A 24299-nucleotide genomic window follows, 5' to 3' on the forward strand; every position below is an offset into this window, starting at 1 on the left:
CAATACTGGCATCATGGGGAGAGGCAGCAGTGGGGCAGGCTGTCACGCCAGGGCCACAGTCCTGCTGCACTGCAGCAGGACTGGAGCCCTTGGCCGAGACATGCCACTGATATTTCTAAGGATGTGTTCATTTTGGTGACGCCTGGGGATGAAGGGTGGGTCCTGCTCTGAAAAGACTGAGCTTTCATGACTTTCAAGGCAAGAAAGAACTGCACATTTTCAGCATGTTCTGAAAACATAAGCCTGAGACTCCACAAAATAGGATTAAGACGAGCCTACCCTAGAAGGGTATTGTAAGATCTTGTTAAGCATTTCTGAATTGTCATGTAAAAGAGAGGTGATGGAAAGAGATGCCTTAGCATAAATACCGTCGGTTTTGTATATACACACACAGTACTCACAGGTTTCCACACTCTGCATATAGAGCCAACATATTGATAACATATGGGCTTTCCAGACCACGTGTTTCTCGTGCCCACAGCCAGATCCCAAGCACTTGCTTGGCATCATATCAGTACTTCGCTCCGCTTGCTTTACAGCTGCCATGTAGGGTGGCAATCTGGGGTGGCTTGGGTCGGGCATTGCACACAGCCCGTCACAGAGTTAATTTGGAACAAGCGGATGGAAGTAAACATGCTTTCATCCGGCTTCAGCCAGAGAGTGGCTTACAGATCCTTCCCTCTTTGGGACACAATATGTTTGGTTTTGGCTACGTATGAGAGATCAGATTGCATATATAGATTTGATTTAATGCACAGATACAATCAGAGCAGCGTGAGTAGAGCAAAGGCATTTTAGTGTCTTTTGGAGCCTCCTCTCAAAACCTGTCCCCTGCTATCGGGGCTGAATTTCTTCAGTAAAATTGATGATATCAACAAGTATCAAACAATATTCTCATTGCTCAGGAAAGGTAAATGCTAATCTATGTGAGCAGAGCTCATGTGACTTATCAGTTACTATATATAGTTGTTTTCAGACACTGATTTAGGCAATCTGGCAGATTTCCTAAGCCTTGTACAGATACGCTACTAAAACGGAAAATACAAAATACATGAGCAAAGGGGGGGTGGGGGAGAAGGGGAAGGGGGAAATCCAACAGGGCCAAAACCTCCCTGAGGGTCAGGGAGGACCAAATCCCCCCATCAGCAGACGCACAACATTAATGGTAAGTGAGGATTCAGCCCAAACCCCTCTGCCTAAGATGGCTTCTCCAGTACTCACTCACGATCCCCACGCTGACAGAGGGAATAAACAGAATTCAAAGGGCACACGGACTTGTCTCTTTGCTCATCAGGGAATGTAATGCTTCTCCCAGTGCAGATATCTGATTAGAGAAATACTCACCCCAAAACCCATGTCCGTGTAATAAGAGACTGTACCAGGAGTTTGTTTGCAAACATATGCACGTTTTAAAACTGGAGGGTATATGACTGAGTTTGTAGTATCTTTAAGAACATATTCTGGGTAATACAAGCTAGAAGAAAATAGAGGGAGGAAGAAATTGCTGATGCAAACCCAAATTCTTTAAAATAAGACTTCCCTGCCTAAGACCTTTAACCAAAAAGGCATAGCCAACCAAGACATGCAGGTAGAAATCTCCAGGAGAGTGCTATTTTGAACAACCCCACTGCCCCTAAAGCCTCCCCACAGCTCTCCAGTGATCATCCCTGTAGATCCCGTTCTGCCGTCTTCCTGATCCATCAGCATTTGGGATGTGGAAGAGGAAGAGGAGCTGGCATTTAAAACATTTAAAGCAGTTGAGTCCTCGACCACTGCAACTGCCCGCTGCAATCTCCCACATCTCCTGCTCCAGACAGCCTGTGCTCCCACGGGAAGGAAGGAGACACTTCCCCTCCATTTCAGTGAGAGGTGGATCAGCTCCTTGGGGACTCAGCAGATAATTGTCAAGTTGCCTGCCAGAATTTCCTCCTGACAGTCATAACTTGAAAGCGTTGGAAGAAAATGTCTGCACCTGGGCTGTGGAGTCGGTGCACTCAGAGAGCGCAGGGCTGAGGCAGGGAAAGGCTCTGTGGGACTGGAGCTGGATGGCGTGATGCCCATTTACACCCACCCCAGCACCAGATGCTCCAGATGTGGGGGTACAGAGGTCTCTTTTCCTCTGCTTTGCCAGTAAAAACCAAGAGCTTTCTACTATTTACTGCAAACCAAGCCAAGAGCGAGACCACAGGCAGGGCAGGCAGGGTTCATCTCTGATCCCTGCAACAACAGCTCCCTCCTGCATTTCAAGTGCATCCGGAGGGATCTGTCAAGGCCCTTGGGGCACAGGTGGGGAGAGAGAAGGGGCAAGATCTGGACTGACCCCTGGCTCTCCCTGAAGGACAGGAGCCAGCCGCGAGCGGGACATCCCAGGGCTTCACTCAGGTTCTGGAGCTGCATTGGGGTGTCTCTCCCCCACCCCGAGCTGGATGGGGATGTTGCTCCCTTCCCCAGCCCAGTGTCCCAGAGACACGCCGATCCCGTGGGACAGGGGGAACAAACAGCAGGACCTGGAGGGGATCACTCCCCCACCCTAGCACTGGGGGTTGGGGGTGATAGTATCTCCTGCAGCCCCGACCCCCTCCCGGCCGGCGCTCCCGGGCTGTCGGGGGGCTCCCGGACTCCGCAGCGTTCAGCACCCCGGACAGCTCCGGTGCGGCCCGGCCGGGCGGGGGCGGGACGGGACACGGGACAGCCCTGCCCCTGCCCGCCCCCCGGGGAAACTGCCCCCCCCCATTCCTCCCCCCCCCCCAGGAAACTGCCCCCCATACCCCCCACGGGAAACTGCCCCCCCCCCATTCCTCCCCCCCCCAGGAAACTGCCCCCCATACCCCCCACGGGAAACTGCCCCCCCCCCATTCCTCCCCCCCCCAGGAAACTGCTCCCCCATACCCCCCACGGGAAACTGTTCCCCCATACCCCCCACCCGGGGAAACCGCTCCCCCTGCCCCACGCACGACGGTCCCTCGCCCCTGCCCTCCCCGGACAAATCGCATCCGGCCCCCTCCTCCGCCTGCCCCGGCCCCTCTCCCTTCCCTCCCCGGGCAAACTGCCGGCTGTCCCGGGCACTCTGCCCGCCTGCCTTTCCCGGCCAAATTGGCCCCATGCCCTCTCCGTGCACACCGTCCACCTGCCCCTGCCTGCCCTCCCCAGGCAAACTGACCCCAAGGGCACACCTCCACCCTCCTCCTCGCCCCCCCCCCCCCACGTTAAACTGGCCACCCGTGCAAACGCGCCCCCCGCCCCATACAAACTTGCTGTAAAGAGTTGCGGAGGAGGGAGATAACAGCGAGCTTCTCTCCATTCCCGCAGCTGGCTCAGCCCCACTAGCCCGAGGGACGCGGGGGGGGACCCGAGCACGGGAGCGGTGGAGGAAGTTTGGAGCGAAGCCCCGAGGTTCCCGGGGGCACGACGGGACACGGGACACGGACCGGGGGCGGGGAGCGGGTGGGGGCCGCGTCTCGGCGCGGCCACCCACGGCCTGGCTCGCCGAGCCAGTAAAGCGGCTTTAAGCCGGGCAGATCCCACGCGTGCCCTCCGCTCCCCTCCCCGGAGTCCGGGCGGGGCAGAGCCCGGCTGCCGGCACCGGCGGGGCTGGAAACCCTCCGTTGCCCTCCCGCCCCCCCCCACCCCCGGCCAAGGGCACGGCGGAGCCCCGAGGCGGCGGCGGGGAGCGCTTCCGACGGGCGCCCGAGGGAGCGCACGGTCCCGCGGGGCTCCGCGGCCGGTCCCGCACCCCCTTGCCCCACCGCAAAGTTTCCCGGAGAAGCGGTTCCCGGTGCGGGGCTGAGGGCAGCCCACCCGCCGCCCCACCTACCGTGCGGCGGAGAGGAGCCGGCCCCGTCCCCGGCGCATTCCTCCCGGCGGAGGGACGGAGCCCGGCGCGGCGCTGGGCTCGGCTGGGCTGGCAGGGAAGGAGCCAGTCCTCGCTGCGCCCCTTTATCCCAGCATCACCCAAACGAATTCGCTTTGACGTCCAACCAGGGTTTTTATGGGTGTGGAGCGAACCGGTGCAGCCCTCATTAGGAGACACTCTGCTCTCCAAATCATACATCTTTTATATAACCTCATTTCCAGCGTGGCTTCTCTTCCCCCTCCCTCCCATCGCCGGGGAGCATGCCCCCCCTCCCCCCAGGCTCCCCCCCCCCCCCCCCCCCAATTAAAGAGCTGAGAGACACCCCTCCTCCCCGTCCCCCACTTGTTGCCGGGAAGCTCCGCTCCACAGCCTTCCCCGAGGGAGCAGGGGCTCTGCCTGCCCCGGGTCCCCCGCCCAGCCCCGCTTCACCACTGCTAGCTGGCCCCGTACCCCTGGCAAGCCACAGCCCCCCCCCACCTTCCTGCTCTCAGCTAGGCTGTGCTCTGGGGGCTGCAGAAAAGCCCCCTCTTTTCCTGCCAGGTCTGCCCCTGCCCTCTCTGTGCCCAGGGCAGGTGGCGCCAGCCCCACCAGCATCTCCCAGTGCCCCCAGCCACACAACGCTGCAGGCTGGGGCAGCCCTGCCCCGCTCCCGGCTGCCTGTACCTCTGCTGCTAGAGGCGAGCCTGGGCTGCACACAAGGGAGAGCACGAAGGGGTTCCTCCTCACCCCATTTCCCCTTCTGACTCTTTACCTGCCCCCAGTAAGACCCAGTGCAGACCGAGGCTTGACATCAGTCTCCAGGCTTTGCAATTGTGCTCATTCCCATGGCAACGACAAACACACAATTATAGATATATAATATTATATAAACCCAAGCGGGCTCTCGGGCAGGAGTGCAAGGTTCACCTGCTCACAGCCTCCTCCCAAGCCTGGAAGGCAGCTCCCACCCGAGCACAGAGAGGTGGCTTCAGCCTGGTGAAGATGCACAGCCCGTGGATACCCGGCAGCTCCGAGGGCCAGCCGCCCCAGGCAGCCCCAACCCGCCTGCCCCACTGTCTCTCCAGAGGCAGGCAAATAATGCGCAGCACAGAAGGGGATTCAATTACAAAAATTCCCATAGGGAAGAGGAAACCGAGTAGCCCTGTTCCTCTCGGGCACACAGAGTGTTTTGCAGAGGTGGTAAAGAGAAGGACAGGCAAGCGCAGCAACAGAACTGGGGCTGCTTTTGCCATACTCCCCCCTCCTCACACTACACATACAGCAAGCTGTAACACACTGTCTGGGGCTAATGAAAACATAATTATACCTATTTAGATGCAGGAGATCTAATCTAATAGTAAGCTACACAACGACGTCTTCTCTGGTCCATTGGGCAGGGAAACCTGCCCCATGAAGGGATGAGTAAGTGCCCACCAGCAAAGGGCTTCGTGACCCAGTTGCAGGCTGAAAATTGTCAGCTTCAGCCTAGCCTAAAAAAGTCCAAAACCACCTCCTTTCAGGGCTCACATGTTTGAGCATGGCTTTAGTGCTGCAGGGCTGTGCGTGCTAGTGATTATCAGGGAAACTGGACCAGTCCCCCTTGGATGGGGTGCAGACACATGGGGGTAAGTGTAGGATGGCTAGAGGTCTGGCTTACACAAGGCTGATGGGTGTGATGGCACTCGTGTGGCATTCGAGGGGGCTCTGCAATGCCAAAGCCACCCTGAGATACAACATGAGCTCCAGCCACCAGCACCTGCCCTCCTGCCAGTGAGGCAGATCTACAGGAGGCAAAACCATGCTGGGAAAGCAAAGCCCTGACTGCTGGGTGCTTGGATCCAGGCAAGCGGGGCTCCCTGTGCTACTCCGGGCCACAGTTTTGGCAGCACAGCTCGCCCACCCCACCACCACACCCTGCAGCTGCACCCTTGGCAGGATCCCAGCCCTCTCCACTAGCCCAGAGCTTAAGGGAACCCAGATAAGCTGTGCTCATCCCTGGGCTGTGTCCTCAGCAGGGCACGGTGGCACTTCCTTCACCTGCAAGATAACTTAATTGGACAATGCTTATTTTTGTATCATCTGGAGCTTTGCTGAAGCCCATAAATCTGGGCAAGCCAGAAGAAAAGTGTCAGTACAAGAAGGGAGCTGCTGGCCAGTGCGTGTCCTGTGCAACCCCCTGAGCCAGGGAGGAGCCCCAGGTAGCCTTTCCCTCCAGCCAGTAGCCATGAGTCAGCCTGGAGAGGAAGACTCGGAGGATCATAACAACTAATGAGGCTGATGTTGGCCTGGGAAAGGAGAAGGTGGAGAGAGATCCTTCTCTATCCCACCTGCACCCAGCGAGCCCATTCCCACAGAGGTCTTGGTGTGACAGCAAATGTTCGCACCTTCTTTCCTCCAGCAAAGAGTATTTGTGGACGGGATTTCTCCACAGGGAGCATGTTTCTGTAATCCTGCCTTATCCTACATGGGTAGCCGAGAGCCCCGGAGAAGAGAACCCAGCTCTGGAGAAGCACCCCCATGCCCAGCCCTGCTGAGCCAGCCTTGTCCATGGAAGTTACTTTCCCCCTTCTCACAGCTGGGGGCAAACGCAAGCAGTGCTACTGAGCCAGTTATCCCCCAAAACTGCTTGGGAAAGGGAATAGCCTCCTCCCTGCCCCTTGCACAGCTGCTCCCCTGTTCCCCCTCTCCTCTGAAATCAGCTCAGCACTACTTGCTTCTGGCCATATGCTGCCAGTGGTTAGAGAAGATGAATACAAACACAGCAGCTAATGCTCGCCCAAGTTTCCTTCCCCTCCCCCCCGCCAAATCTGGGCTCTTTCCCCGCTCCTGCTGCCATTCATCCTCACCCACCTCTCTTTCAAGAGTCAGTGTCAGCTGTGGGCTCCAGCGGGGAGGTCGGGTGCGTGTCAAGGAGCTGGCGATGGGTCTCTCTCGAGGGGTGGGTGGCTGGCAGGCAGCCAGCTCTGCTGCCGGGGCTCACAGCCCACCGGCAGGAACGTGCCGCTCAGGATGCTCGGCTCTCTAAGATCCTTAGGAAACCGTGGCCTCGGCACAGATCACACACAATATCCCTGGCAGCCGTGGCTCTGGAGTTACTCAGCTGCTATTTCTATGTAACTCGAAATGTGTTCGAGGGATTACTGCCTGGGGAATAAAGAAACGGCTAAACATATTTATACTAAAGCTTAAGGAGCCTATGTAACTGCAGACACACACATGCCAGCTGATTGGGGGTCTGGCACAGAGACTGCAGTGATTTGGGACAAATCCCAGGATTGTCTGTGTTCTAGTTTATAGCAAGTGCCTATGCTGGTGCTTGCCTAGAGGTGGCAGTGAGCCTTCGCTCTTGTCCTCTCCCGGAGCGGAGCAGCACAGGAGGGCCTGGGAAGTCCCCAGCTGAGCTAGAGCTTTGCACCCTCTGCTGGGTTGGTCACAGGTGAAGTGTTCGCTGTGGGCATAAATACAGGTACCCGTGCCCACATGGCACACAGCAGATCCCAGGTGGAACTTGCAAGGAGGAGCCCTGTTACCCACTTTCTCTGTCCTCCATGCATATAATGCACACAGGCTCAAGGGGATTCTTTGGCACTCTCCCCTCTACAAGGTGCATGGGGAAAGACTGGGGTTTGATGAAATCCAGACTGCCTTTAAAACCTGGGAGGACGTGGCCAAGGGAGCTCACTTTCAGAAACACCCCTGTGTCAGCTCCCAGCTCCACCAGCCCACAAGCTCCAAGACATGTTTGGGGGAAAACTCTTTGCTCCCCACTTTCAGGAGCTGTAACAAGTCCTGAGCTACCAGGCAGAGAGGTGGCAACCTGAAGCCTTCCAGCACAAACACCAATGTCAGCTTTTCCCCAAAACCACCCTGCCTTCCAACAAGACACACGTAAAAACCACCAAAAGCGAAACATGTGTCTCAAACCTCCCTGCACTGGGGGTTACAGTTCAACACATGCTGCTGGAAAGATTCTTTTGGAGCACATCTCACAGCCTCCAAGGGTATAAAGTGGGTTATAAAGGGTGATATCTCTCTCTCACACGTACGCGTGGGCACACACACACACAAAATCTAATAAAAAGATATTAGTCGAAGAGTATTTGGCTTCTGGCATTCAACTAGCTCAAGCTTCGTACAGACACCAAAGAAATGAAATTATGGGACCATACAAACAAGAAATTCCAGGGGGATGAATTAATGTTTCATTGCTATTACAGGGCAGAGAAGTACCTGTCTGTCTTCCCTTGCATTTCTTCCTCTTGCACTTCAAAATGCGAACCCCCTACCTTTAAAAGTCATAGCAGCGTGTCTCCTCCAGCCCAAGCCCTTCCACATTTCCATCAAAATCAAAGTTGCTTTCATAATCATTTTAAGGACACATTGGAGGCCTAGCAAACACACCAAAGTTCAAGGACTTCTTGTAAATCCAGGGTCTAATTTAGACAGATTTAAAAAAACCCACCTGCTTTAAGACCTTGCTTCACAAGCTGAAAGGGGTTCAAGTTACTTCTGGGTTATTCAGATGCAAACAATGTTTTGAAACACAAGTGCCTGAGCCATCCACCAGCAGCTGTAAGTTTGGGGGCAGATGCTCGGCAGCGGCGGCAGTGCTACACGACTCTACTGAAATCAGCAGAATTAAGATCGTTAGAGCCAGCTAAAACCAGCCAGTTCTCAGTACTTTATACCATCTGAGTCCCTAATTCAAGCCCATTCCTCTCTAGTAAGATCCAGCCCCCGAATGGTACCTTTTAACCTTTGGATCAATTATTGGCATACTTACAACTAGAAAAATCACTTTTGTGTCAACCATAAACAGTATATTTAGTGATTTTTTTTCCTATTAAGTGACACATTTCAGAGGGCTGTAGGTTAAAGACTCTTTCAAAAACACGCAAATGCCTAATCTTAAATGAAAAGTTATCACCAGAGGACCTTGGGGTAGGTGGTGACAAACACAGGAAAGGGCCCTGCGTCAGCCAGCACCCTGGGTAAATAGGGACAGGGAGGGGAACAGAGGGCTTGGAGCAGGCTGACAAGCCTGATAAGCCAAATCTGCAAAGCATTCATTGCAGAAAAGAACACAAAGCAAACCCAAAAGCAGAGAAACAGCTGCTGTTGAGTTCTTAATTTCTAAAAAAGAGCAAGAAGAAAAAAACTCCAGAAATAGTCTGCTACTCGCAGCAAAGCCCCTCGTGTGCCTCCCTGCGGGGTGGCTGGGAAGGGAGACTCCAGCATTCCTGGTCCCCCCCAGACCCACTTAAGTGAAGTGGGCACCCCAAAAGCTGTGGCCCATATTTGGGGCACCCCATAAGCTGTGCAGCCACTCCAGCACACCGACCCCAGCTTCTTCCAGCCTGGATGGAGCAGCAAAGCCACAGAGCCCCAGCTGCAAAGACCAAGGGGAATGCAATTAATAAATTACTCACAGCCCCACCAAAAATAATAAAAAGCCTTGGGGGATGTGCAAGCATAGGGGGACACAAAGCTCCTGGTCACCCACCTCTGAATCAGCACTGTTTGGCCACAGCCAAACAGCGACTGAGGATCTCTCGCAGCCCAAATGTGTGAGTCAGCAGCTCCCCCAAAAAAGGGAGAAAAACAAGAAGTCGAGAGGCAGAGCTGTGTTTTTTTCCCCTCTTTCTTCCACAAACCAAACAAAAGAAAGACAGCACTCAGCCTTCCCACCAACTGGGGAGAAGTTTGCAGAAGCTATGCCAGGAATTTAGATTTATTTCTGGAATGACTTTAATGGGATATTGAAACGCTGCTGTAATTTAAAAGTATTAAACAGCTTCTCCTGGTTAAACAACGACGAAGCGAACCCTTCCACAAACCACTTTGCTTTGAGCCGATGAGCACAGCCGCAGCCAGGAGAGCTCAGCAGCCCAACACGAAGCCCCAGCCCACAACCCAGCAGCAGGACTGAACATGCCAGGCCCTGAGTTCACAGCTTTTTTTATTTTTTCTTTCTTTTAAAAAAAGGCAATTTACAGCTTTTTAGCTACCTCCAGATGCAGCTCGGCCTCAGTGATTCACCTACCTCCAGGCTGCAAGAGGCTCCCCACGGCCAAATCCCAGCTCACACGCAGCCCCTCTGTTTTCAAGCTCCTGGAAGCAGCACTGACCCCACTAACAAGAGGGAAATGGGGCTGAGCAGCTCACCGGTGTCACCTGTAAGGCCTTTGTTAGCACCTTGGACCACATTCCCAAGCAGGGCTGACGTTGGCTCTAATAAGGTTGATGAGACTTTGCCCGCGGTTGAAAACATCCCTGACATTTCCTTGTGAGATCACTGGTGCCGCATGGATTTCAGCCCAAATCCCAGTCCTCTGCTCAGTGCCCTGCTCATTCCAGCCACCTGGGACCCATTTTCATGCAAGTCACAGGAACATCCTATTTTTGAGGTCTCGACCCTCCCACTAAATTTGGTCGAAGACAAGGCGGACGGATAAACTGGAGCACAGCTAGATGAACCCTATTTCCTTAGGAAAATGGTACCAAAGGTACCCCCCAAAAGAAAACCAACCCCCAAACCTTCTAGTGTTTTGGTGCTGTTGGAGAAAGGAAATTGTGCCTGTGTTTAAAAGCGGGAGGATTTCCACTTTTTGATGCCTCTGGTGGGTGATGGTAACCCTGCCAAAGGTGGCATCGCTGTCCACAAAACCCAAACCAGCTGCTTTGGAGGCTAAAATATATTTTCCTCTCTCTCTAGCTAGAGCTACTCTCCCAGGCTGGGCCACAGTTAAGTCCCAGGCAAGGAGAGGTTTCCTGATGGGTGCACACAGACCTTCCTAGTCCCACCGTCAGACCCCAGGATCCTGCCCAGTTTGTAGAGGGAGGAGGTGAAATCCCAGGAAATCGTGGCTCTCCATGCCAGGGAAATGCTGGAGGGGCCCCAACTGCTTTTATTTCTGGGCTCCTGCATTCCCTGATGCATCTTAATATGCTTCGGCTCTTATGACACGACTTGATTAAGCCTGGATTAAATTGATTGCTGCGACATTAACATCTAACCTAGGGCTTTGCCTAGAGCCAGCCATAGCCGCATAGTTTCTGACTTTGCCTAACAAGCTTGCAGATATCCTCGCCTTTCCATAATGCTTTGTGCAGAGCTGGTTGGTAATCTGTCTGCCAGCCAAGGGTCACGGCTGTAGGACTCACTGCTCCGCAGCTCTCCAGCTCCATCTGGTTGAGCTTCTGTTCCCAGCCCAGCTCTGGACCTGTGGGTGATGGGTCCCACCTTGCCCCCAAAGCAGGGGGAGTAAGGTCCCAGGGGAGGAGCACTGCCATCACCCTGGGGCTCCTTCAATGGCCACTCCAGCACAGGGGACGGTCCCTTTGCCATCAGGCCACTGGTGGAAGCCCTTTGGCAATAGAAATTGGGTCATGGCTGCAACTCCTTTAGATTTCATCAGTGTCCCCAGACAAGGCTGTCACCGCTACACGTCAGATGTGTGGAATCCCCCTCTCACCCCATCACTGAACACTGGAGAAAAGCCAAGGCAGGAGGATGAAGAAGGGGGCTTTTCCCCCACACTGGCCAAGCACCACAGCTGGTGGAACAGGACAGGCCCAGCCCCACTGAACCCATCTCCAGCCCAGCAGTGTTTTCTGCCCTGCTGAGACCAATGTTGAATGGTTGTGAGCCAGGAGTGAGGAGAGGTGCTCAGAAGATACCAGGAGAGCTGGCATCCAAAACACTCAGATTTTTATTTTATTTTTAGCAATGTTATTTTCCCATCCTCATTTGAGGGTTTTTTTGCAGCAAGAGCAGCTGATGGCCTGGAAACAGGCTCTGATTTAGGAGCGGGAGGCACCCATCCACACAGCCCAAGGGAGAGCTTTGAGGCTAAAAACATAGTAAGCAGGAAAAACAGCCCAACAAATAAAGAAGCCGTCTTGCACCTGTGAAGCACTACCGCATGAAATACTGGAAAATAACCATCCTTCTCAGCAATCCCCATTTTACAAATGGAGAAACTGAGGCACAGAAGGGGCTAGGGTCAGGCAACATGTTGGCAGCGCCCCTACGACACAATTTCAAAGAAAATAAATCAAAATACTTTTCTTTTTCCTCACCTGCCTGCTGGTTGAGAGACAGGGCCCAGGGTTTTAACTGTGACATTAAAGGACCATCAAGAATCCCTTAAGCAGCGGAAGGCTGGAAAATGTTCACCTCAAACCACCAGCCACAGCCAGAGAAACCCAGCCAGGAACTTGGCAAACTGAAATCTTCTGCTTGCCATTTAGGCAGAAATAAATCAGAGTCAGACACTCAAAAAGAAAGACCAGAAAAAAAAACCCACAACAAAACCCCAAGCAAGATCAAGGAAGAAAAGAGCTGTTGCAAAACACCAAGTCACAGCAGGCAGCTCTCTCCCTGCTCCTTGGGCTGCATGAAAAGCTCCCAGCCCCAACCACTCCCCAGCAGAGAGACCACACTGGAGCAAGCAGTGAAGCAAAGACCCCAACCCTTCCCCAAGGAGTCTGGCTTCTCTTCCCAGGGCGAAATGAGGCCAGTTTGGGAAGTTTGGGAACACCTGCAAGCAAGCTGATGATGGAGGAGGAGGAGGAGGAGGAGGAGGAGAGGGATGTGGCTTTATCAGAGGCTGCAATTACACTGCGTGCATAACCGGTGTCTGACCCTGCAACTGAGGTGGCACCAGCCCTGTATCCAGGCATGTCCCCTGTGCGACCCAGATGTCACTCCTGCCACCAATGCCACCCCTCAGGGCTTGGCGGCAGCTGGGACTCCTGCAAGGAGTCACACCAGTGCTCCCTCGAGCACCTCGCCAGGAGCAAGAGAAGCTCTTTGGATCAGAGACATGTTGTCTTACGGATTTATGGGAGACACTTTTCCTAGGTGAGGAAGGTAAGGCAGCCATCCCTGCCAGGCTCAGTACACGGCCCTGCTGCCCCGGGGTGAGCAGCCATCCCCACCCACTGCCGACGGAGCATGAGGCCAATGGTCCAGCATGAACAGTAGGTGGTCTTTGAGCTAACGCCAGCCTCCACCTTGCATTTTCACCTAAAAAGCCCACTGTTTCCCAAGACCGTAGGTCAATTCATCTCTGCCCTGACTTCACGCCATCCAAAGCACTGGGGCTGCAGTGCCACTGCTGAATAGGGATAGGACTGACACTGAGCTTCCCCAGCCCAAAGCATCCTTCCCCTGCAGGCTCTGCCTGCAATCATACCCCAGCAACCTCCTGGGGAAAAGCCGGAGGCTACTGGCTTTTGCCCATTGCAGCTAGAAGCCAGAATAAAACCCACCTGGGATGCTTCTTGGTGTAATTCAGCTTTCCTACAAAGAAATCACTGTCTTTCTAGGGTACGTTTTCTCCTCACTAGCCCCACAGCCTGTTTCCCCTTCCCCCTCCAGCATCCTGCTGGTTTGTAAAGAAGTCTCTCTTGCCTTCTCTGAATTTTGTAGTGAAATCACAACCTCAGATGTGTTTTTCTTGCTCTCAGGGTCCTATCAACCCCCTGCAGAGGAGGACAGGGCAGCTATTGCCCTGAGCTGCACTCACAGGGCGCAGACTGAGCTGCAATAGGCAGGCACATCCGAGAGCTCTTCAAACCTTTGATACAATTGCAGTAGACAGAGCCTGAGACAGGCTTCCCCCTCCCCTTTTTCTTTCTCTCGCTTTATTTTTTCTCCCCCCCCGACCTTTTAGTCCCAGTGGTCCAGAACATTTAGTCTGGCCGGGAAAAGGAAATCTCATTACAGAATTATGGTTCATTTAGCAAGTCCCACTGGAAGCCCTGCAATAACCATTGGCTTCCTAACAGGATTAGCCAGTGTCTGAACCTCCCGATCTCACTGCAGTTGTCTCCACTCCCCACAACAGGCTCAAGGACCCCAGAAAACCCCAAGCAGCCACAGAAAGCCGAGATACAGGTAGACATGGAGAAGGAAAGATTGAGGGGAGCCAAAGACTGAGGCTTCATTGGTGTGAACACGGCCACTGCTAGCAGAAATTTGAGCAGACGTTATCCCAGGCTCTCCAGCTACAAATCCCACTTTGCTTTGCGGTCTTGGCCTCTTCCAGCCTGACGGCTCATTCTCACTCAACAGTGCATGTTGAGTTCCCACGAGGGGACTGGGGATACTGACTTCAGAAATACAAGCAAGACACTAGAGCAATGCAAGTTCTGCTACAGCATTAAACATGACATAAGCTGTCTGCGGCACCTGAACCAGTACAGAGATGCTTATGTAAGTTGGTTGAGGATCCTCCTGACAGTCTTGGCGTCTACATGAACATGCAGACTTTTAGTGGGTAACACATAGTAACACATTTTCTGGGATCAGCTCTCTATCATCAAGAGGGTAGGAGGGCTTAGGAAAAAATAATTCAGAGGAGAAAATCAAGAAAGAAGCCAAATTATATGGGGCCACCAGAACAGGCAAGACCAGGCTTTGCCTTTGAAATCTCTTTGCTTCTCCCACCCCTGTCCCTACTCAATACATGGAAGAGGTAGTGAAAGAGCAATAAATGGGGTGTAGGACTGCATACGAAACCACCTCTGGGATTTCACAGGGGTGAACATCTGCCTCTTACTACAAATCTGCTCCCAGTGTTTCACACTGGTTTATATAAGGAGAGAATGCAAACACTGTCCCCAGCAGCAGCTGGCAGAGTCATCAGACTGAGGATGGCAAAGCCTGCTTTCCCAAACCAGCCTGAAGCTGGCTGCACGCTGGGCAGGGAGGCGGCAGCAGGAGGGTTGCAAAATAATTCTGCCTACAATGACCAAAGAAGACGAAGGGAATTGTCTCAGTGGCATCCCTCCAGGTGTTACCCCAGAAAGGAGGAGTGGAAAACACAGGCAGGATTTGCCTGGTTTGCCTTCCCTTAAAGCAGGGAGACGCAGCATGGCTTTGGTTTAACCAAAAGCAAGAAGCAGGAAAGTTGCTTAACCAAGTTTGTCAAGACCGTGCTCTCACCGCTACCTTACTCCATCACACATCTGCTACAGGGAGCTTTTGCCGTGGCAGAGTCACCGTAGGGTGCAGCCCTGCAGACATCCAGGTCCCCTGTGGTCCCCTGGGACCTTAGCCCACTGTGGTCCTTCTCCAATGAGGGGTGGGAGCCCTGGAAGATGTTGGAGCCCACCACAGCCCCCCCTCCAGACATGCGTCTCCTCTCTGACAACACGAGGACCCCGGAGTGTTGCCTCCCAACTGTGATGCTCCAAATGAGCTGGGGTAGCTGAGAAACATTATTAGTGCTGAAGGAAATAAAAGGCCACATAGGGTTGTTTTTCCAAGACAGAGCAGTGCATCCCTGTCCCTGCAGCTCCCACGCTGTTCCAGCTCCATCAGCAGATGTTTCCATCATTAGCAAGACTTGTCTGGAGATGAAGGGATGCAGTGACCTTCACACCTCTGCTAACAAAGCTGTGTGGGCAGGGGTTAAGTGCTGGGGGGTCAGTCTGGTGCTCAGATAGCAGCAGCAAATGGGGGTTTGTGCTCAGAGGGTGAGAGCGATGTTCCCACGAAGGTGGTGGGGACCTCATGGGTTTTGCATGATGAGCCTGGAGAGCAAAGCAAGGGGTGAAGACAGAAGCTGTGGGAAGAGAGGAGGGAGGGATGATGCAGAGCCGAGAGTAGGAAAAGTTTTGCTCACGCATACAGCATGTAATTCAGTTTGCAGCATCTCACTGAAGCCAAGAATTGAGTAAGAGGCCAAAAGGGATGATGGGTTTATATGGCTAATGAGAACACAGGGGCTGTAATCATCCCCGCTGGCGAGAGCGCCCCAGGAGGGTGTAAACCCTCACTCCTGGCCTTCCACCAACCTCAGATCATAGAATCATAGCATCATTAAGGTTGGAAAAGACTTCCAAGATCATCAAGTCAAACTGTCATCTCTGGGCACACAAGTGGATACTCCCTGGGGAGGTGGATGACAGATGACCTCTGTCCGGCAGTCTGCCTGTCCTGGGTACCGGCAGCGAGGTGCAGAGGATGGGCAGGGGAAGGCACTGCCTGCGCCTTGTGGGAGCACCAGGGCAAGGTTGCTCTTACTCCCTCAGTGCAGAAATTACTGTTGTACCAGTCACCTTGGCTTTTGGGAGGATTTTTTCGCCCCTTTTGGCTGCAGACTGAGCTGGCACAGAGGTGAGAGTGTTCTGGCTCTTCTGCAGGGACCCCTGAGCACCATCACCCTTCCCAGCATTGCTCCCTACCACAGAAATGTTACTCGGTGAGCTGGGAATGAACAAACCTGACTTTACAGCATAGCCATGTACAACATCCAAGCGCATCAACCACTGCAGAGGAGGGGACACGGGTCTTGACCTGGCTGGCAGCAAGTCTTGATACAACTACACATCACACACTGCCCGAAGCAACTGCACACTCTCTTCCCCCCACCCTTTTTTTCCATTTTCTCTCTCTTGTTTGTTTGTTTGGCCATCCAAGCATTTATCAGCAGCAACAGGGTCTGGCAACCCAAAACTTTCCCTAGGGAAGAAGTTCTGGCATCCAGCGGCCAAGTCAGGAGACTCTGGAAAGTTGCTCTGAGCCTGTCTCATCTCACAACTTGACATATCACCGCTGTCCATTTCCCTTCCCAAGGAAATCTGATTTGTTCCAAAGTTTATAGTTTCAGTGACCTAATCCCAGCATAGTTGTTCCTGTTTCCCCTTTAATTTACTGCTGCAGCTTGTATTAATTGATGTATTGCAGAGGGCTTGAGCCAAGCTAATTGTTTTAGAAAAAGAAAAAAAGAAGAAAGAGAGATGTGAGGTCCCTTAGTGGATTACGAAGACATTTGAATGGGGAACCGGCAGCCACCAGAAAATAGCAATAGCTCCAAACAGAAGCAACCGTCCGGAGAGGTTGAGGGTCTCCAGGCTGCCATTCACAAGGTGCCATCATGCGTCCTGAAAACAGAAATACCTTCCCTGGGATGACCTTCAGGAGAAAGGCAAGGTGGGAGAGAAGAGGGCTGTGATGGCATCCCTACTCTGCCGGGGCTGCCTTCGCCCAAGGCTGCTTCTGTTGCTGAATGATCAGCGGGGATCAGGAGAGCTTCCCGAAGACAGGAAAAATGCAAATATCACCCATCGTCAAGCAAGGATGATCTAGAGAACCACGGGGCTGCTCAGCTTGCCTGAGAAGGTGATGGAGCAAATCGTCCTGGAAGCTGTTTCCGTCCATGATGGACAAGAAGGAAATGGGGAACTGCCAGCTGGGATTTATCAGGTGTAAATCACGGCCAGTAGACCTGATCACCTTCCAGGATGAGATGATTGGCTCTGTGGACCAGGGCTGAGCAGTGCAAGCTGTACAACTTCACTTTAGCAAGGCCTTTTTCAGGGTCTCCTGTAGTATTCTTGTTGGGAAGTTGGGGATAAGCAGATAAATTGGGGACAGGGCACACTCTCACCTCATTTTCAGATGATACCAGGTAAGGGGGGAGCGAGCGCTTGACACTCTGGAAGGCAGGGCTGCTATCCAGAAGGACTGTGATGGGCTGGAGAAACAGCCCAACAGGAGTTCAGGGAATCCAAAGGCAGACACCAAGTCCTACTCCTGGAATGGGATAACCCCAAGTCACAAGACAGGCTGGGTCCAAATGGCTGGAAAGCAGCTTTGGAGAAAAGGATCTGGAGATCCTAGTGGACAAGAGTAATCATGGTTCAGCTTAGTCAAAGCCAACTGCTTCCCTGGGCTGTATTATTTCTCTCTATTTGGTACCTGCAGGCCTGAACAGTGTCCAGTTCTGGGCTCCCCAGCATAAGACAGGCACGGACACACTGGAGGAAGTCCAGCAGAGACCACCAACCTGATCAAGGACTGGTGCAGGAGCACACAATGCACAAGGGGAGGCTGCAGGAGTTGGGCTCCTTCTCCCCAGAGAAGAGGAGGGGAAGAAGAGACCTAATGGCTGTCTGCAAGCACCTAAGGGAAGCTGGGGAGAAGACAGCCTGGAGGTCACCAGGCACAGGATGAGATCCAACAGCACAAGTTGGAATATGAAAAATTCTGACTTGCTATTGGGGGAAGGAAAAGTGTTCCCCATGAAGGTGGTAGAACACATGGGATTGCCATCCTTGGAGTTATTTAAAACTTGGCTAGGTCATGGCCCTGAGCAACCACCTCTGGCCCTGCCTTGAGCAAGGACACACATCGAGCAGGCAGAGGAGGCCGGGCACAAGGCAGAGCACAGAGATTGGAGATACCACACCTAGTTTTGGTGGTTGGTTTTAAGCAGAAGCCAAGAGAGAATGAGACAGAGGAGGAAGAGGTGTCACCTCCACCAGCTCCACCTGATGGAGCCACACAGTGTTCCTCGTACCTGATGCGCAATGCAGTGCTCTGGGCAGGCACGAGCCAGGTCCGTGCAGCAAGGGAGGAAATGGGGGTCTCCTCTGCCCTCCCTCATCTCCCTCCCTGCCATCCCTCCTCCGTCTCCACTGGGAGAGACAAGGCCAGAAGCAACACCCCAGCATCAGGTCAAACTGAGACCTCTCTGGGGACTACCACAGGGGCTGCATACGGCTGCCAGCAGATAAGCGCTCCAGAGATGGGGATGCGTGAAGGGGCACACTGGTGGACCCCAGGAGCAAAGCCCAGCTCCCACAAGTCCTGGACGCCCTCTGAACCACAGCACCATTGAAGTATTAGTTTTCCAGGCAAGAAACTTGCTCCTTGTTGTTTTCCTGGCTGAAAGCACCCCCTGTACATAAATCAGCCCAGGGTCTTTCAGCGTGGCTCTCACAGAGAGGTTGATTTATTCAGGAACAACACAGGGAGTTTCCAGATTAACACTAATTGCTTTCCCAAATTACTTAATAGTTTAAATTGCAGTCCTCTCTTTGGAAATCATCTCAGACAGTTCAATAAAAAAAACTATCATCGAAGAGAAAACTGCAAATTGATAAAGTCTTTGAGACGAGGCTAATATCATTGCTGTCTGGCAAATTTATTCATCTGAAACAAAACGAGGAGGATAAACACCCTCACTCAGTGTGGAAGACACCGCCTGCTACCAAGTTGCTCAATTTTCTCTTCCAGAGATGCTCTTATTACTTGGAGAGAGGCGCAACACTGCTGAAACAAGGCAGCTGACTGCAACGCCTGCGAATACGTAGCACCAGCCTTTTCCTCATAGAGAAAAAACACAATTTAAAAAAATATAATAATAATGCAGCGAATGCTTGTGCTAGTTATGCTGGGAGGCAGGGGCTGGTGCTGCCCTTCAGGGGGGCTGCTGGGGGTCAGTGTGGATGCAGGAGCTGGCTGGCAGCCACCAAGCTCCCGCGGGGTTGAAATTGTCACCCAGGAGGGGAGGGGAAACTTGTTTCATTTTGGCCATTTCCCAATTTCCCAGCCCCTCCAGGGGCAGGACATGTGATGTGGCTGGCAGGGGCGAGCGAGGGAGGGCGGAGGGGAGGCCGGGGCAGGGCTGGGAGGTGCGCGAGGGAGAGCCAGATGTGTGCACAGGGGGCTCAGCATCCTCCCACTGCAGGGAAAGGGGGCGCTGCCGGAGACACCAGTGGGGACACGAACCCAGCGAGGGGGTTTAAAACAGCCTAAAGGTGCAGGACCAGGATCACGGGTGCACAGAAAGCACCAGGGCTGTCTGGGGAGATACTGACCGGGACAGACACCAATGGTGCACTGGGAGCATCCCATCTGCCATGCAATGTTTTGGGGCTCACGGGGAGAACTCCCTCTGCCGTGCAATGTTCTGGGGTCGCGATGCAGTCCAGGAAGGCGCATACCCAAGGTCAGGTAGGACCTCAGCACTAGCACTGCGGTAGCCAGGCCTACCATCCTGAGGTGACTCCACTCACCAACAGCCCCCCAAGACCCTGCACGCCCTGGTCCCACCTAGCCAAGCCCCTGCTCCTCCCTGCAGCACCCTTTGCTCCCTGGGGCCAAGTGAGTTGCTCATTTCCTCTGTTTTTAAGACCATTTTTGGAAGGTTTGGCTGGAGGGTGTTGGGGGAACAGGGCGTTTGCTGACACCAGCTCACAGGCAGCAGCTCAGACCCATCTGCCTGTAACACAAACCCCACCCACACCAGGTCCCCTCTGGCCCCTGGCATGGGGCATCACACCAAAAACCACAGCGAGAAGCTCCTTGGCAGACTGGGGAGAGGGCTTAGATGCAATGTGCTCAAAGCAGCAGCAAAACCACCACAGCTCTTTCCCCAGAGAGCGGTGTGGGAGCGAGGGGGTTACCGGGAGCCGCTGCCCAGCATGGTGCCAGGAGCCACAGGGATTTGAGAGAAAGCCTGGCCGATGGCTGCCATCTGCTCCTGGCACCTCATACCACTGCCAGAGCCTGAAAGCATGCAAGTGCATGGAGAAAACCAACAGCAGCCAGCCCTCCTCCCCACCACAGCCGGCCAAAAGCAGCCAGCAGCCCTGCGAGCCTGCACCGGTGGGCTCAGTGCAGGCAGGGGAGATTTGCAGGCAGCTGGGGCACGACTGGGCAGCAAGAAGCAGCAGCACAGTCTGCTCCAGCCAAGATACCAAAGCCTTTTGTGTGTTTAAAGGGCTGCAAAACTGTGCCCGTGTCCCCAGCTGTGAAGCCACTGACATGTCCCCTGGCCCTTGTGGGATGGCTGGGGGAGGCAGCAGGCGGGACGCTGTGGGATCCCCACGCGAGGGCTGCCCAGCCCCCCAAGGATGCACCGACAGCATCAGTTCTCTGTGCCATGGTGGAGAAAACACCGATGCCAAGAGACACCTCAGGCAGGTGCACATCCTCCTAAGGACATACAGAAGCTCCTGGGGCTGCAGCCAAGGGAGGGATGTGGCAGCGGAGCCTGTGCTAAAGGGCACTCCCACAGCTACCTGCGGGACCTCGGCTTTGATGCCCCCCCGGCCGTGGGGAACAGCAGTGGGGAGATCCATCCCCATCCCTCTGGGAAGGTGTCCAAGGGAGCCAGCTTGGCAAAGCAGCCAATTAAAGCAAGAAACAGGCAAACGGCGAGCGCCGGCACACAGCCTCGGCTGCTGCAGCCGGGTGGCCTCCAAGCCGCGGGGGAGAGCGGCCGAGTTTCCTGACCCACATCCCAGCCCCCCCTCGGGGCTCAGAGAAAGAAAAACCCTTTTTTAAAAAAAAAAAAGTCTCATTCATCATTCAGCCTCTGTTTGTTTTCTGCACTCCACTAAGCTCAAACAAGCAAAACAGATTAGCTGGGCTCATTTGTTTCCTACTTAATTACACCTCTTTGGTGCTGATGTAATATTTCAAGATTTGGGTTGCTAAGGCTGAAAATCCACCTGCCCCCTCCCACACCCACCTTGGCTTTTCATTCCCATAATGAAAAACCCAGATGGGGTTTTTTTGGAAAATAAAAAACCCACCCTCTAATTATTGAGGAATTCAATGCTCTGAATGCAAAAGCTGCCAGCGAGCGCTCAGGTTGTCAGAAGCAGATGGACGGCAGCTCCAGCTTTTGATCATGGTCTCCAAACCCCTCCCAAAAAACAGGCAGGGGGGGCTAAGGACCCCACATCTGCAGCTGCACGCAGCCCAGATAACTTTAGTCTTTCTGCCCCCGCCCAGGATTGCTTTGGCATCAATAGGACTTCCCAGGAAGCTGGAGCAGCTGTGTGCCGATGCAGTTTGCAGGATGAGGTCCTTGCTGGAGGAAGGAGCGCACGCCTCCCCGCAGAAGCCGCTGCTCAGGCTGGGGGTTCCTCCCCTCCCCTTTGGCTGCTTTTCTTCCTCCCTTCCCCAGGCCCTGTGGCCGCCTCTCTGTGCCCCACATTGCTTCATCTGTGCTAACATGAGCCGAAAATTTGCTGTGGTTAATCAAGGCAGAGTACACCTTGCCAGCCCATGGCACATAGGAGAAACTAAAGGTCCCAAAAGAGCAGCAGGATACACATGGGAGGGATTTTTTTTTTTTTAAAGGCTTTCAGTGCCTAAAATGGTCCTGTGGACTCCAGCCCATCAGCCCACTGAGCTGGGAGGGAGCTGCCGACCTCCTGCTCCAGCCAAAGGGATGCTGACAGCAGCACCGGCCCCCAGCCCACCGTGCAAAGGCCAAGTTTGCACCCAAAAGGTGTAACAAGTGAAGCACCCGGAGGGTTGGAGATGAGAGGTGCTCCCCCCACAATTCCCATGCTAAAGGGACCTGCAGGAGACAGGGAGGTGGGGGAGAGCCTACCCCCACGATCCCATCCTGAACAAACCACAGTGCTCCCACACCTAGAAGCCTCCCAGATGGGTGGGACCCAAAGACATTCGCACCCCCTGGCCATGCAGAGCCACCCTGAGCCTCCCCCTTGCTGCCCCACAGCCAGATTCCCCCCCAGGTGCCCCCGCCACCCCCAGCCTTACTTGTGTCCGGAGAGAGCCAGGCATTGGGCGTCGTGCCCCGCTCGCCCCCGCCGCAGATGCCGCTTGGCCGAGGCCCCGCTTCCCCCCACCCCCACCTGCGGGATTTCAGGCCCAAAAGAAAGAGCAAACAAAAGGCACACACCGCCTCCATCACTCCGGAGCCGTCTGAGAGGCAGGGGGCCGGCCGGAGCAGGGGGAGAGAAAGAGCTTTGCTTACGGTGGAGCAGGCGGAGGGGACGGTGGAGCCGCAGGAGGGCTGCGTGCGCGATGCCGAGCCGGCTGCGCAGCCCCAGCCAGCTTTCCCACGGTGGCATTTGCCCTTGCTAGGGCCCAGCAGTGGCCCTGTCCCCTCCCCAGGCCAAGCCCAGCACTGTAGAGCTCTCCCAGGACCCGTGCTCTGCCCATTACCCAAGCCAGGGCATCCTCTGGGCTCCCCAGGGTTGGTATGGGGGGGAAACCGATTGTGCTTTTGAGTGACCAAAATACCCACAGGACACACGGCACCAGCGCAGTCGCAGAGTCCCCAGCGGTGACCAGCGGCTGATGGAAGAGTTTAGTTATTCAGTAACTTTTAACCTCCCCACGTGGAAGCTGCTCTAAGCCTGCTTAATCACACAAGCTGCTTTTCCAGCTAATTTTCATGCATTTAGTGGTTTAGGATCTGTCTCTCCCTTGTATTGACTCATGGGGTTGGGGGGAGGGAGGGCAAGGATGAGAGAAAGCAACAGCTTTGTGTTCAAAACACCTAACTAATGGGAAAAATTAGAAGGGGAAAGCCTAGCAGACCCTCACCGCTGCAGAAACAAGCTGCAGAGGGTTCTCCTCTGCTTCCTGGGGACACATGCACAGGGGATCAGGACCTTCCCCTCTGCAAAATGCTTTTTCTAAAGCAGAACAAGGTGCAGAAGCAGGAAAAGGCTGCTTCCACGCCACAGCCAGGGCAAACAAGGCCTTCTGCCTTACACTAGGGAATTATATATGTCTATACAATAGGATTTGTTTTGTTAACCCATTCCTGGAAAAGCACACAAGGAGCTCTTGTCCTTGATGTGGCGGTGGGGTTTTGTGTGAACTTCACCTCCCTGGCTCAAGTGGGAGACAACGGGTCTTTGCGGGCGTCTTGAAGGGTTTCGCAATGATTTTTCTCAGCTACAAAGTGACAGAGAGCAGAAAGGTGTATTCAGGTTCCCCACCACAGCTTCAGCAACCTCATCCTGCAAAGTCAGGCATGCCCAGAGAATTAGGATGCATCCAAGGGCTGCTGCATTAGTTAAACCAGTGCTTCGAGATTTAATCATCACCAAGGACCCTGTTGTTTCCTGTCCCCTCCAATTGCCCACCCAGCATCTGCCCAGCGACAGGAGAGTTGCACCTCGATTCAGTGTCAGGTTCAGCTGCTGCAAAGCCCCTGAGCTTCCCCAGCTCAGCTGGTGCAGAGGCAATTTGCATCTCTAAATTTAAGAGACATTTACTCCAAGCAAGAGCCCTCCAGCCCCGAGCATGGAGGGATGCACTTGACACACGTATTGCACCAGCAGGGGTGTGGCTCTTTCCCAGAAGCCTCAGCTCAATCCCAAGGAACCCCAGCCTTGTAAAATAAAAATAGTTTTCAAAAGTCCCATCCTGCCCTGATTGCTGTCAACACCTATAGGTCAGGTCCCTGCTATACTTCACATGAGCCCTTCCCATCCCAGGGTGACACAGATACTGCTCATGAGAGCAGGAACCTTGTCCCACATGCCCTCCACTCACTGTTTGCCTGCAAACCCCCACTTTTATCCAGCTGTGAGCAATTTGACCTGGCATCTTCCTCTTCCAAAGCCAGAGTCAGTCCCAACTGCTCCGCACCAGGGCCATTTTACCAACAAGTTTCCATGAGAAAGACTTTTGAGCAGCCACCTCACAGCAGAGGCATCACAGCAGTTCAGTGTTTCTACCTTTAAATCCCCGGGAGCATCTTCCCAGCTCAGTCTGGGGGAGAGGCAGGATCCCTCCTTGCACATCAGCCAACTTCATAGAAATGAGGAGAAGCAGGGGGAAAAGGTGCTGCATACTGATTTACAGGAAATTCTTATAATCTACTGTAGGCATTTAGAGAAGGGGCTTGGACATCTCCAGCAGGCAGCAGCTCCCACTGGGGCAATT

At 54.0% G+C, this 24299-nt stretch overlaps 1 protein-coding gene across 3 annotated transcripts in view; it reads right to left on the reverse strand.

Annotated features, from left to right (window-relative positions):
- Nucleotides 1–22620, reverse strand: part of NOS1 (nitric oxide synthase 1) — a 77888-nt gene extending 55268 nt beyond the window's left edge. The window contains exon 1 of one of the 3 annotated variants that reach the window (XM_075109898.1): nt 22297–22620. The gene's annotated coding sequence lies outside the window, so the exon portion shown is untranslated. Of the gene's footprint in view, nt 1–3814; nt 3969–22154; nt 22235–22296 lie in introns of those variants that run through there. The other 2 variants (XM_075109897.1, XM_075109899.1) reach the window with 2 other exon arrangements.
- Nucleotides 22621–24299: the final 1679 nt, after the last annotated feature.

This window comes from Phalacrocorax aristotelis, chromosome 15 (assembly GCF_949628215.1).
Source record: "Phalacrocorax aristotelis chromosome 15, bGulAri2.1, whole genome shotgun sequence".
NCBI classification, from domain to species: Eukaryota; Metazoa; Chordata; class Aves; order Suliformes; family Phalacrocoracidae; genus Phalacrocorax; species Phalacrocorax aristotelis.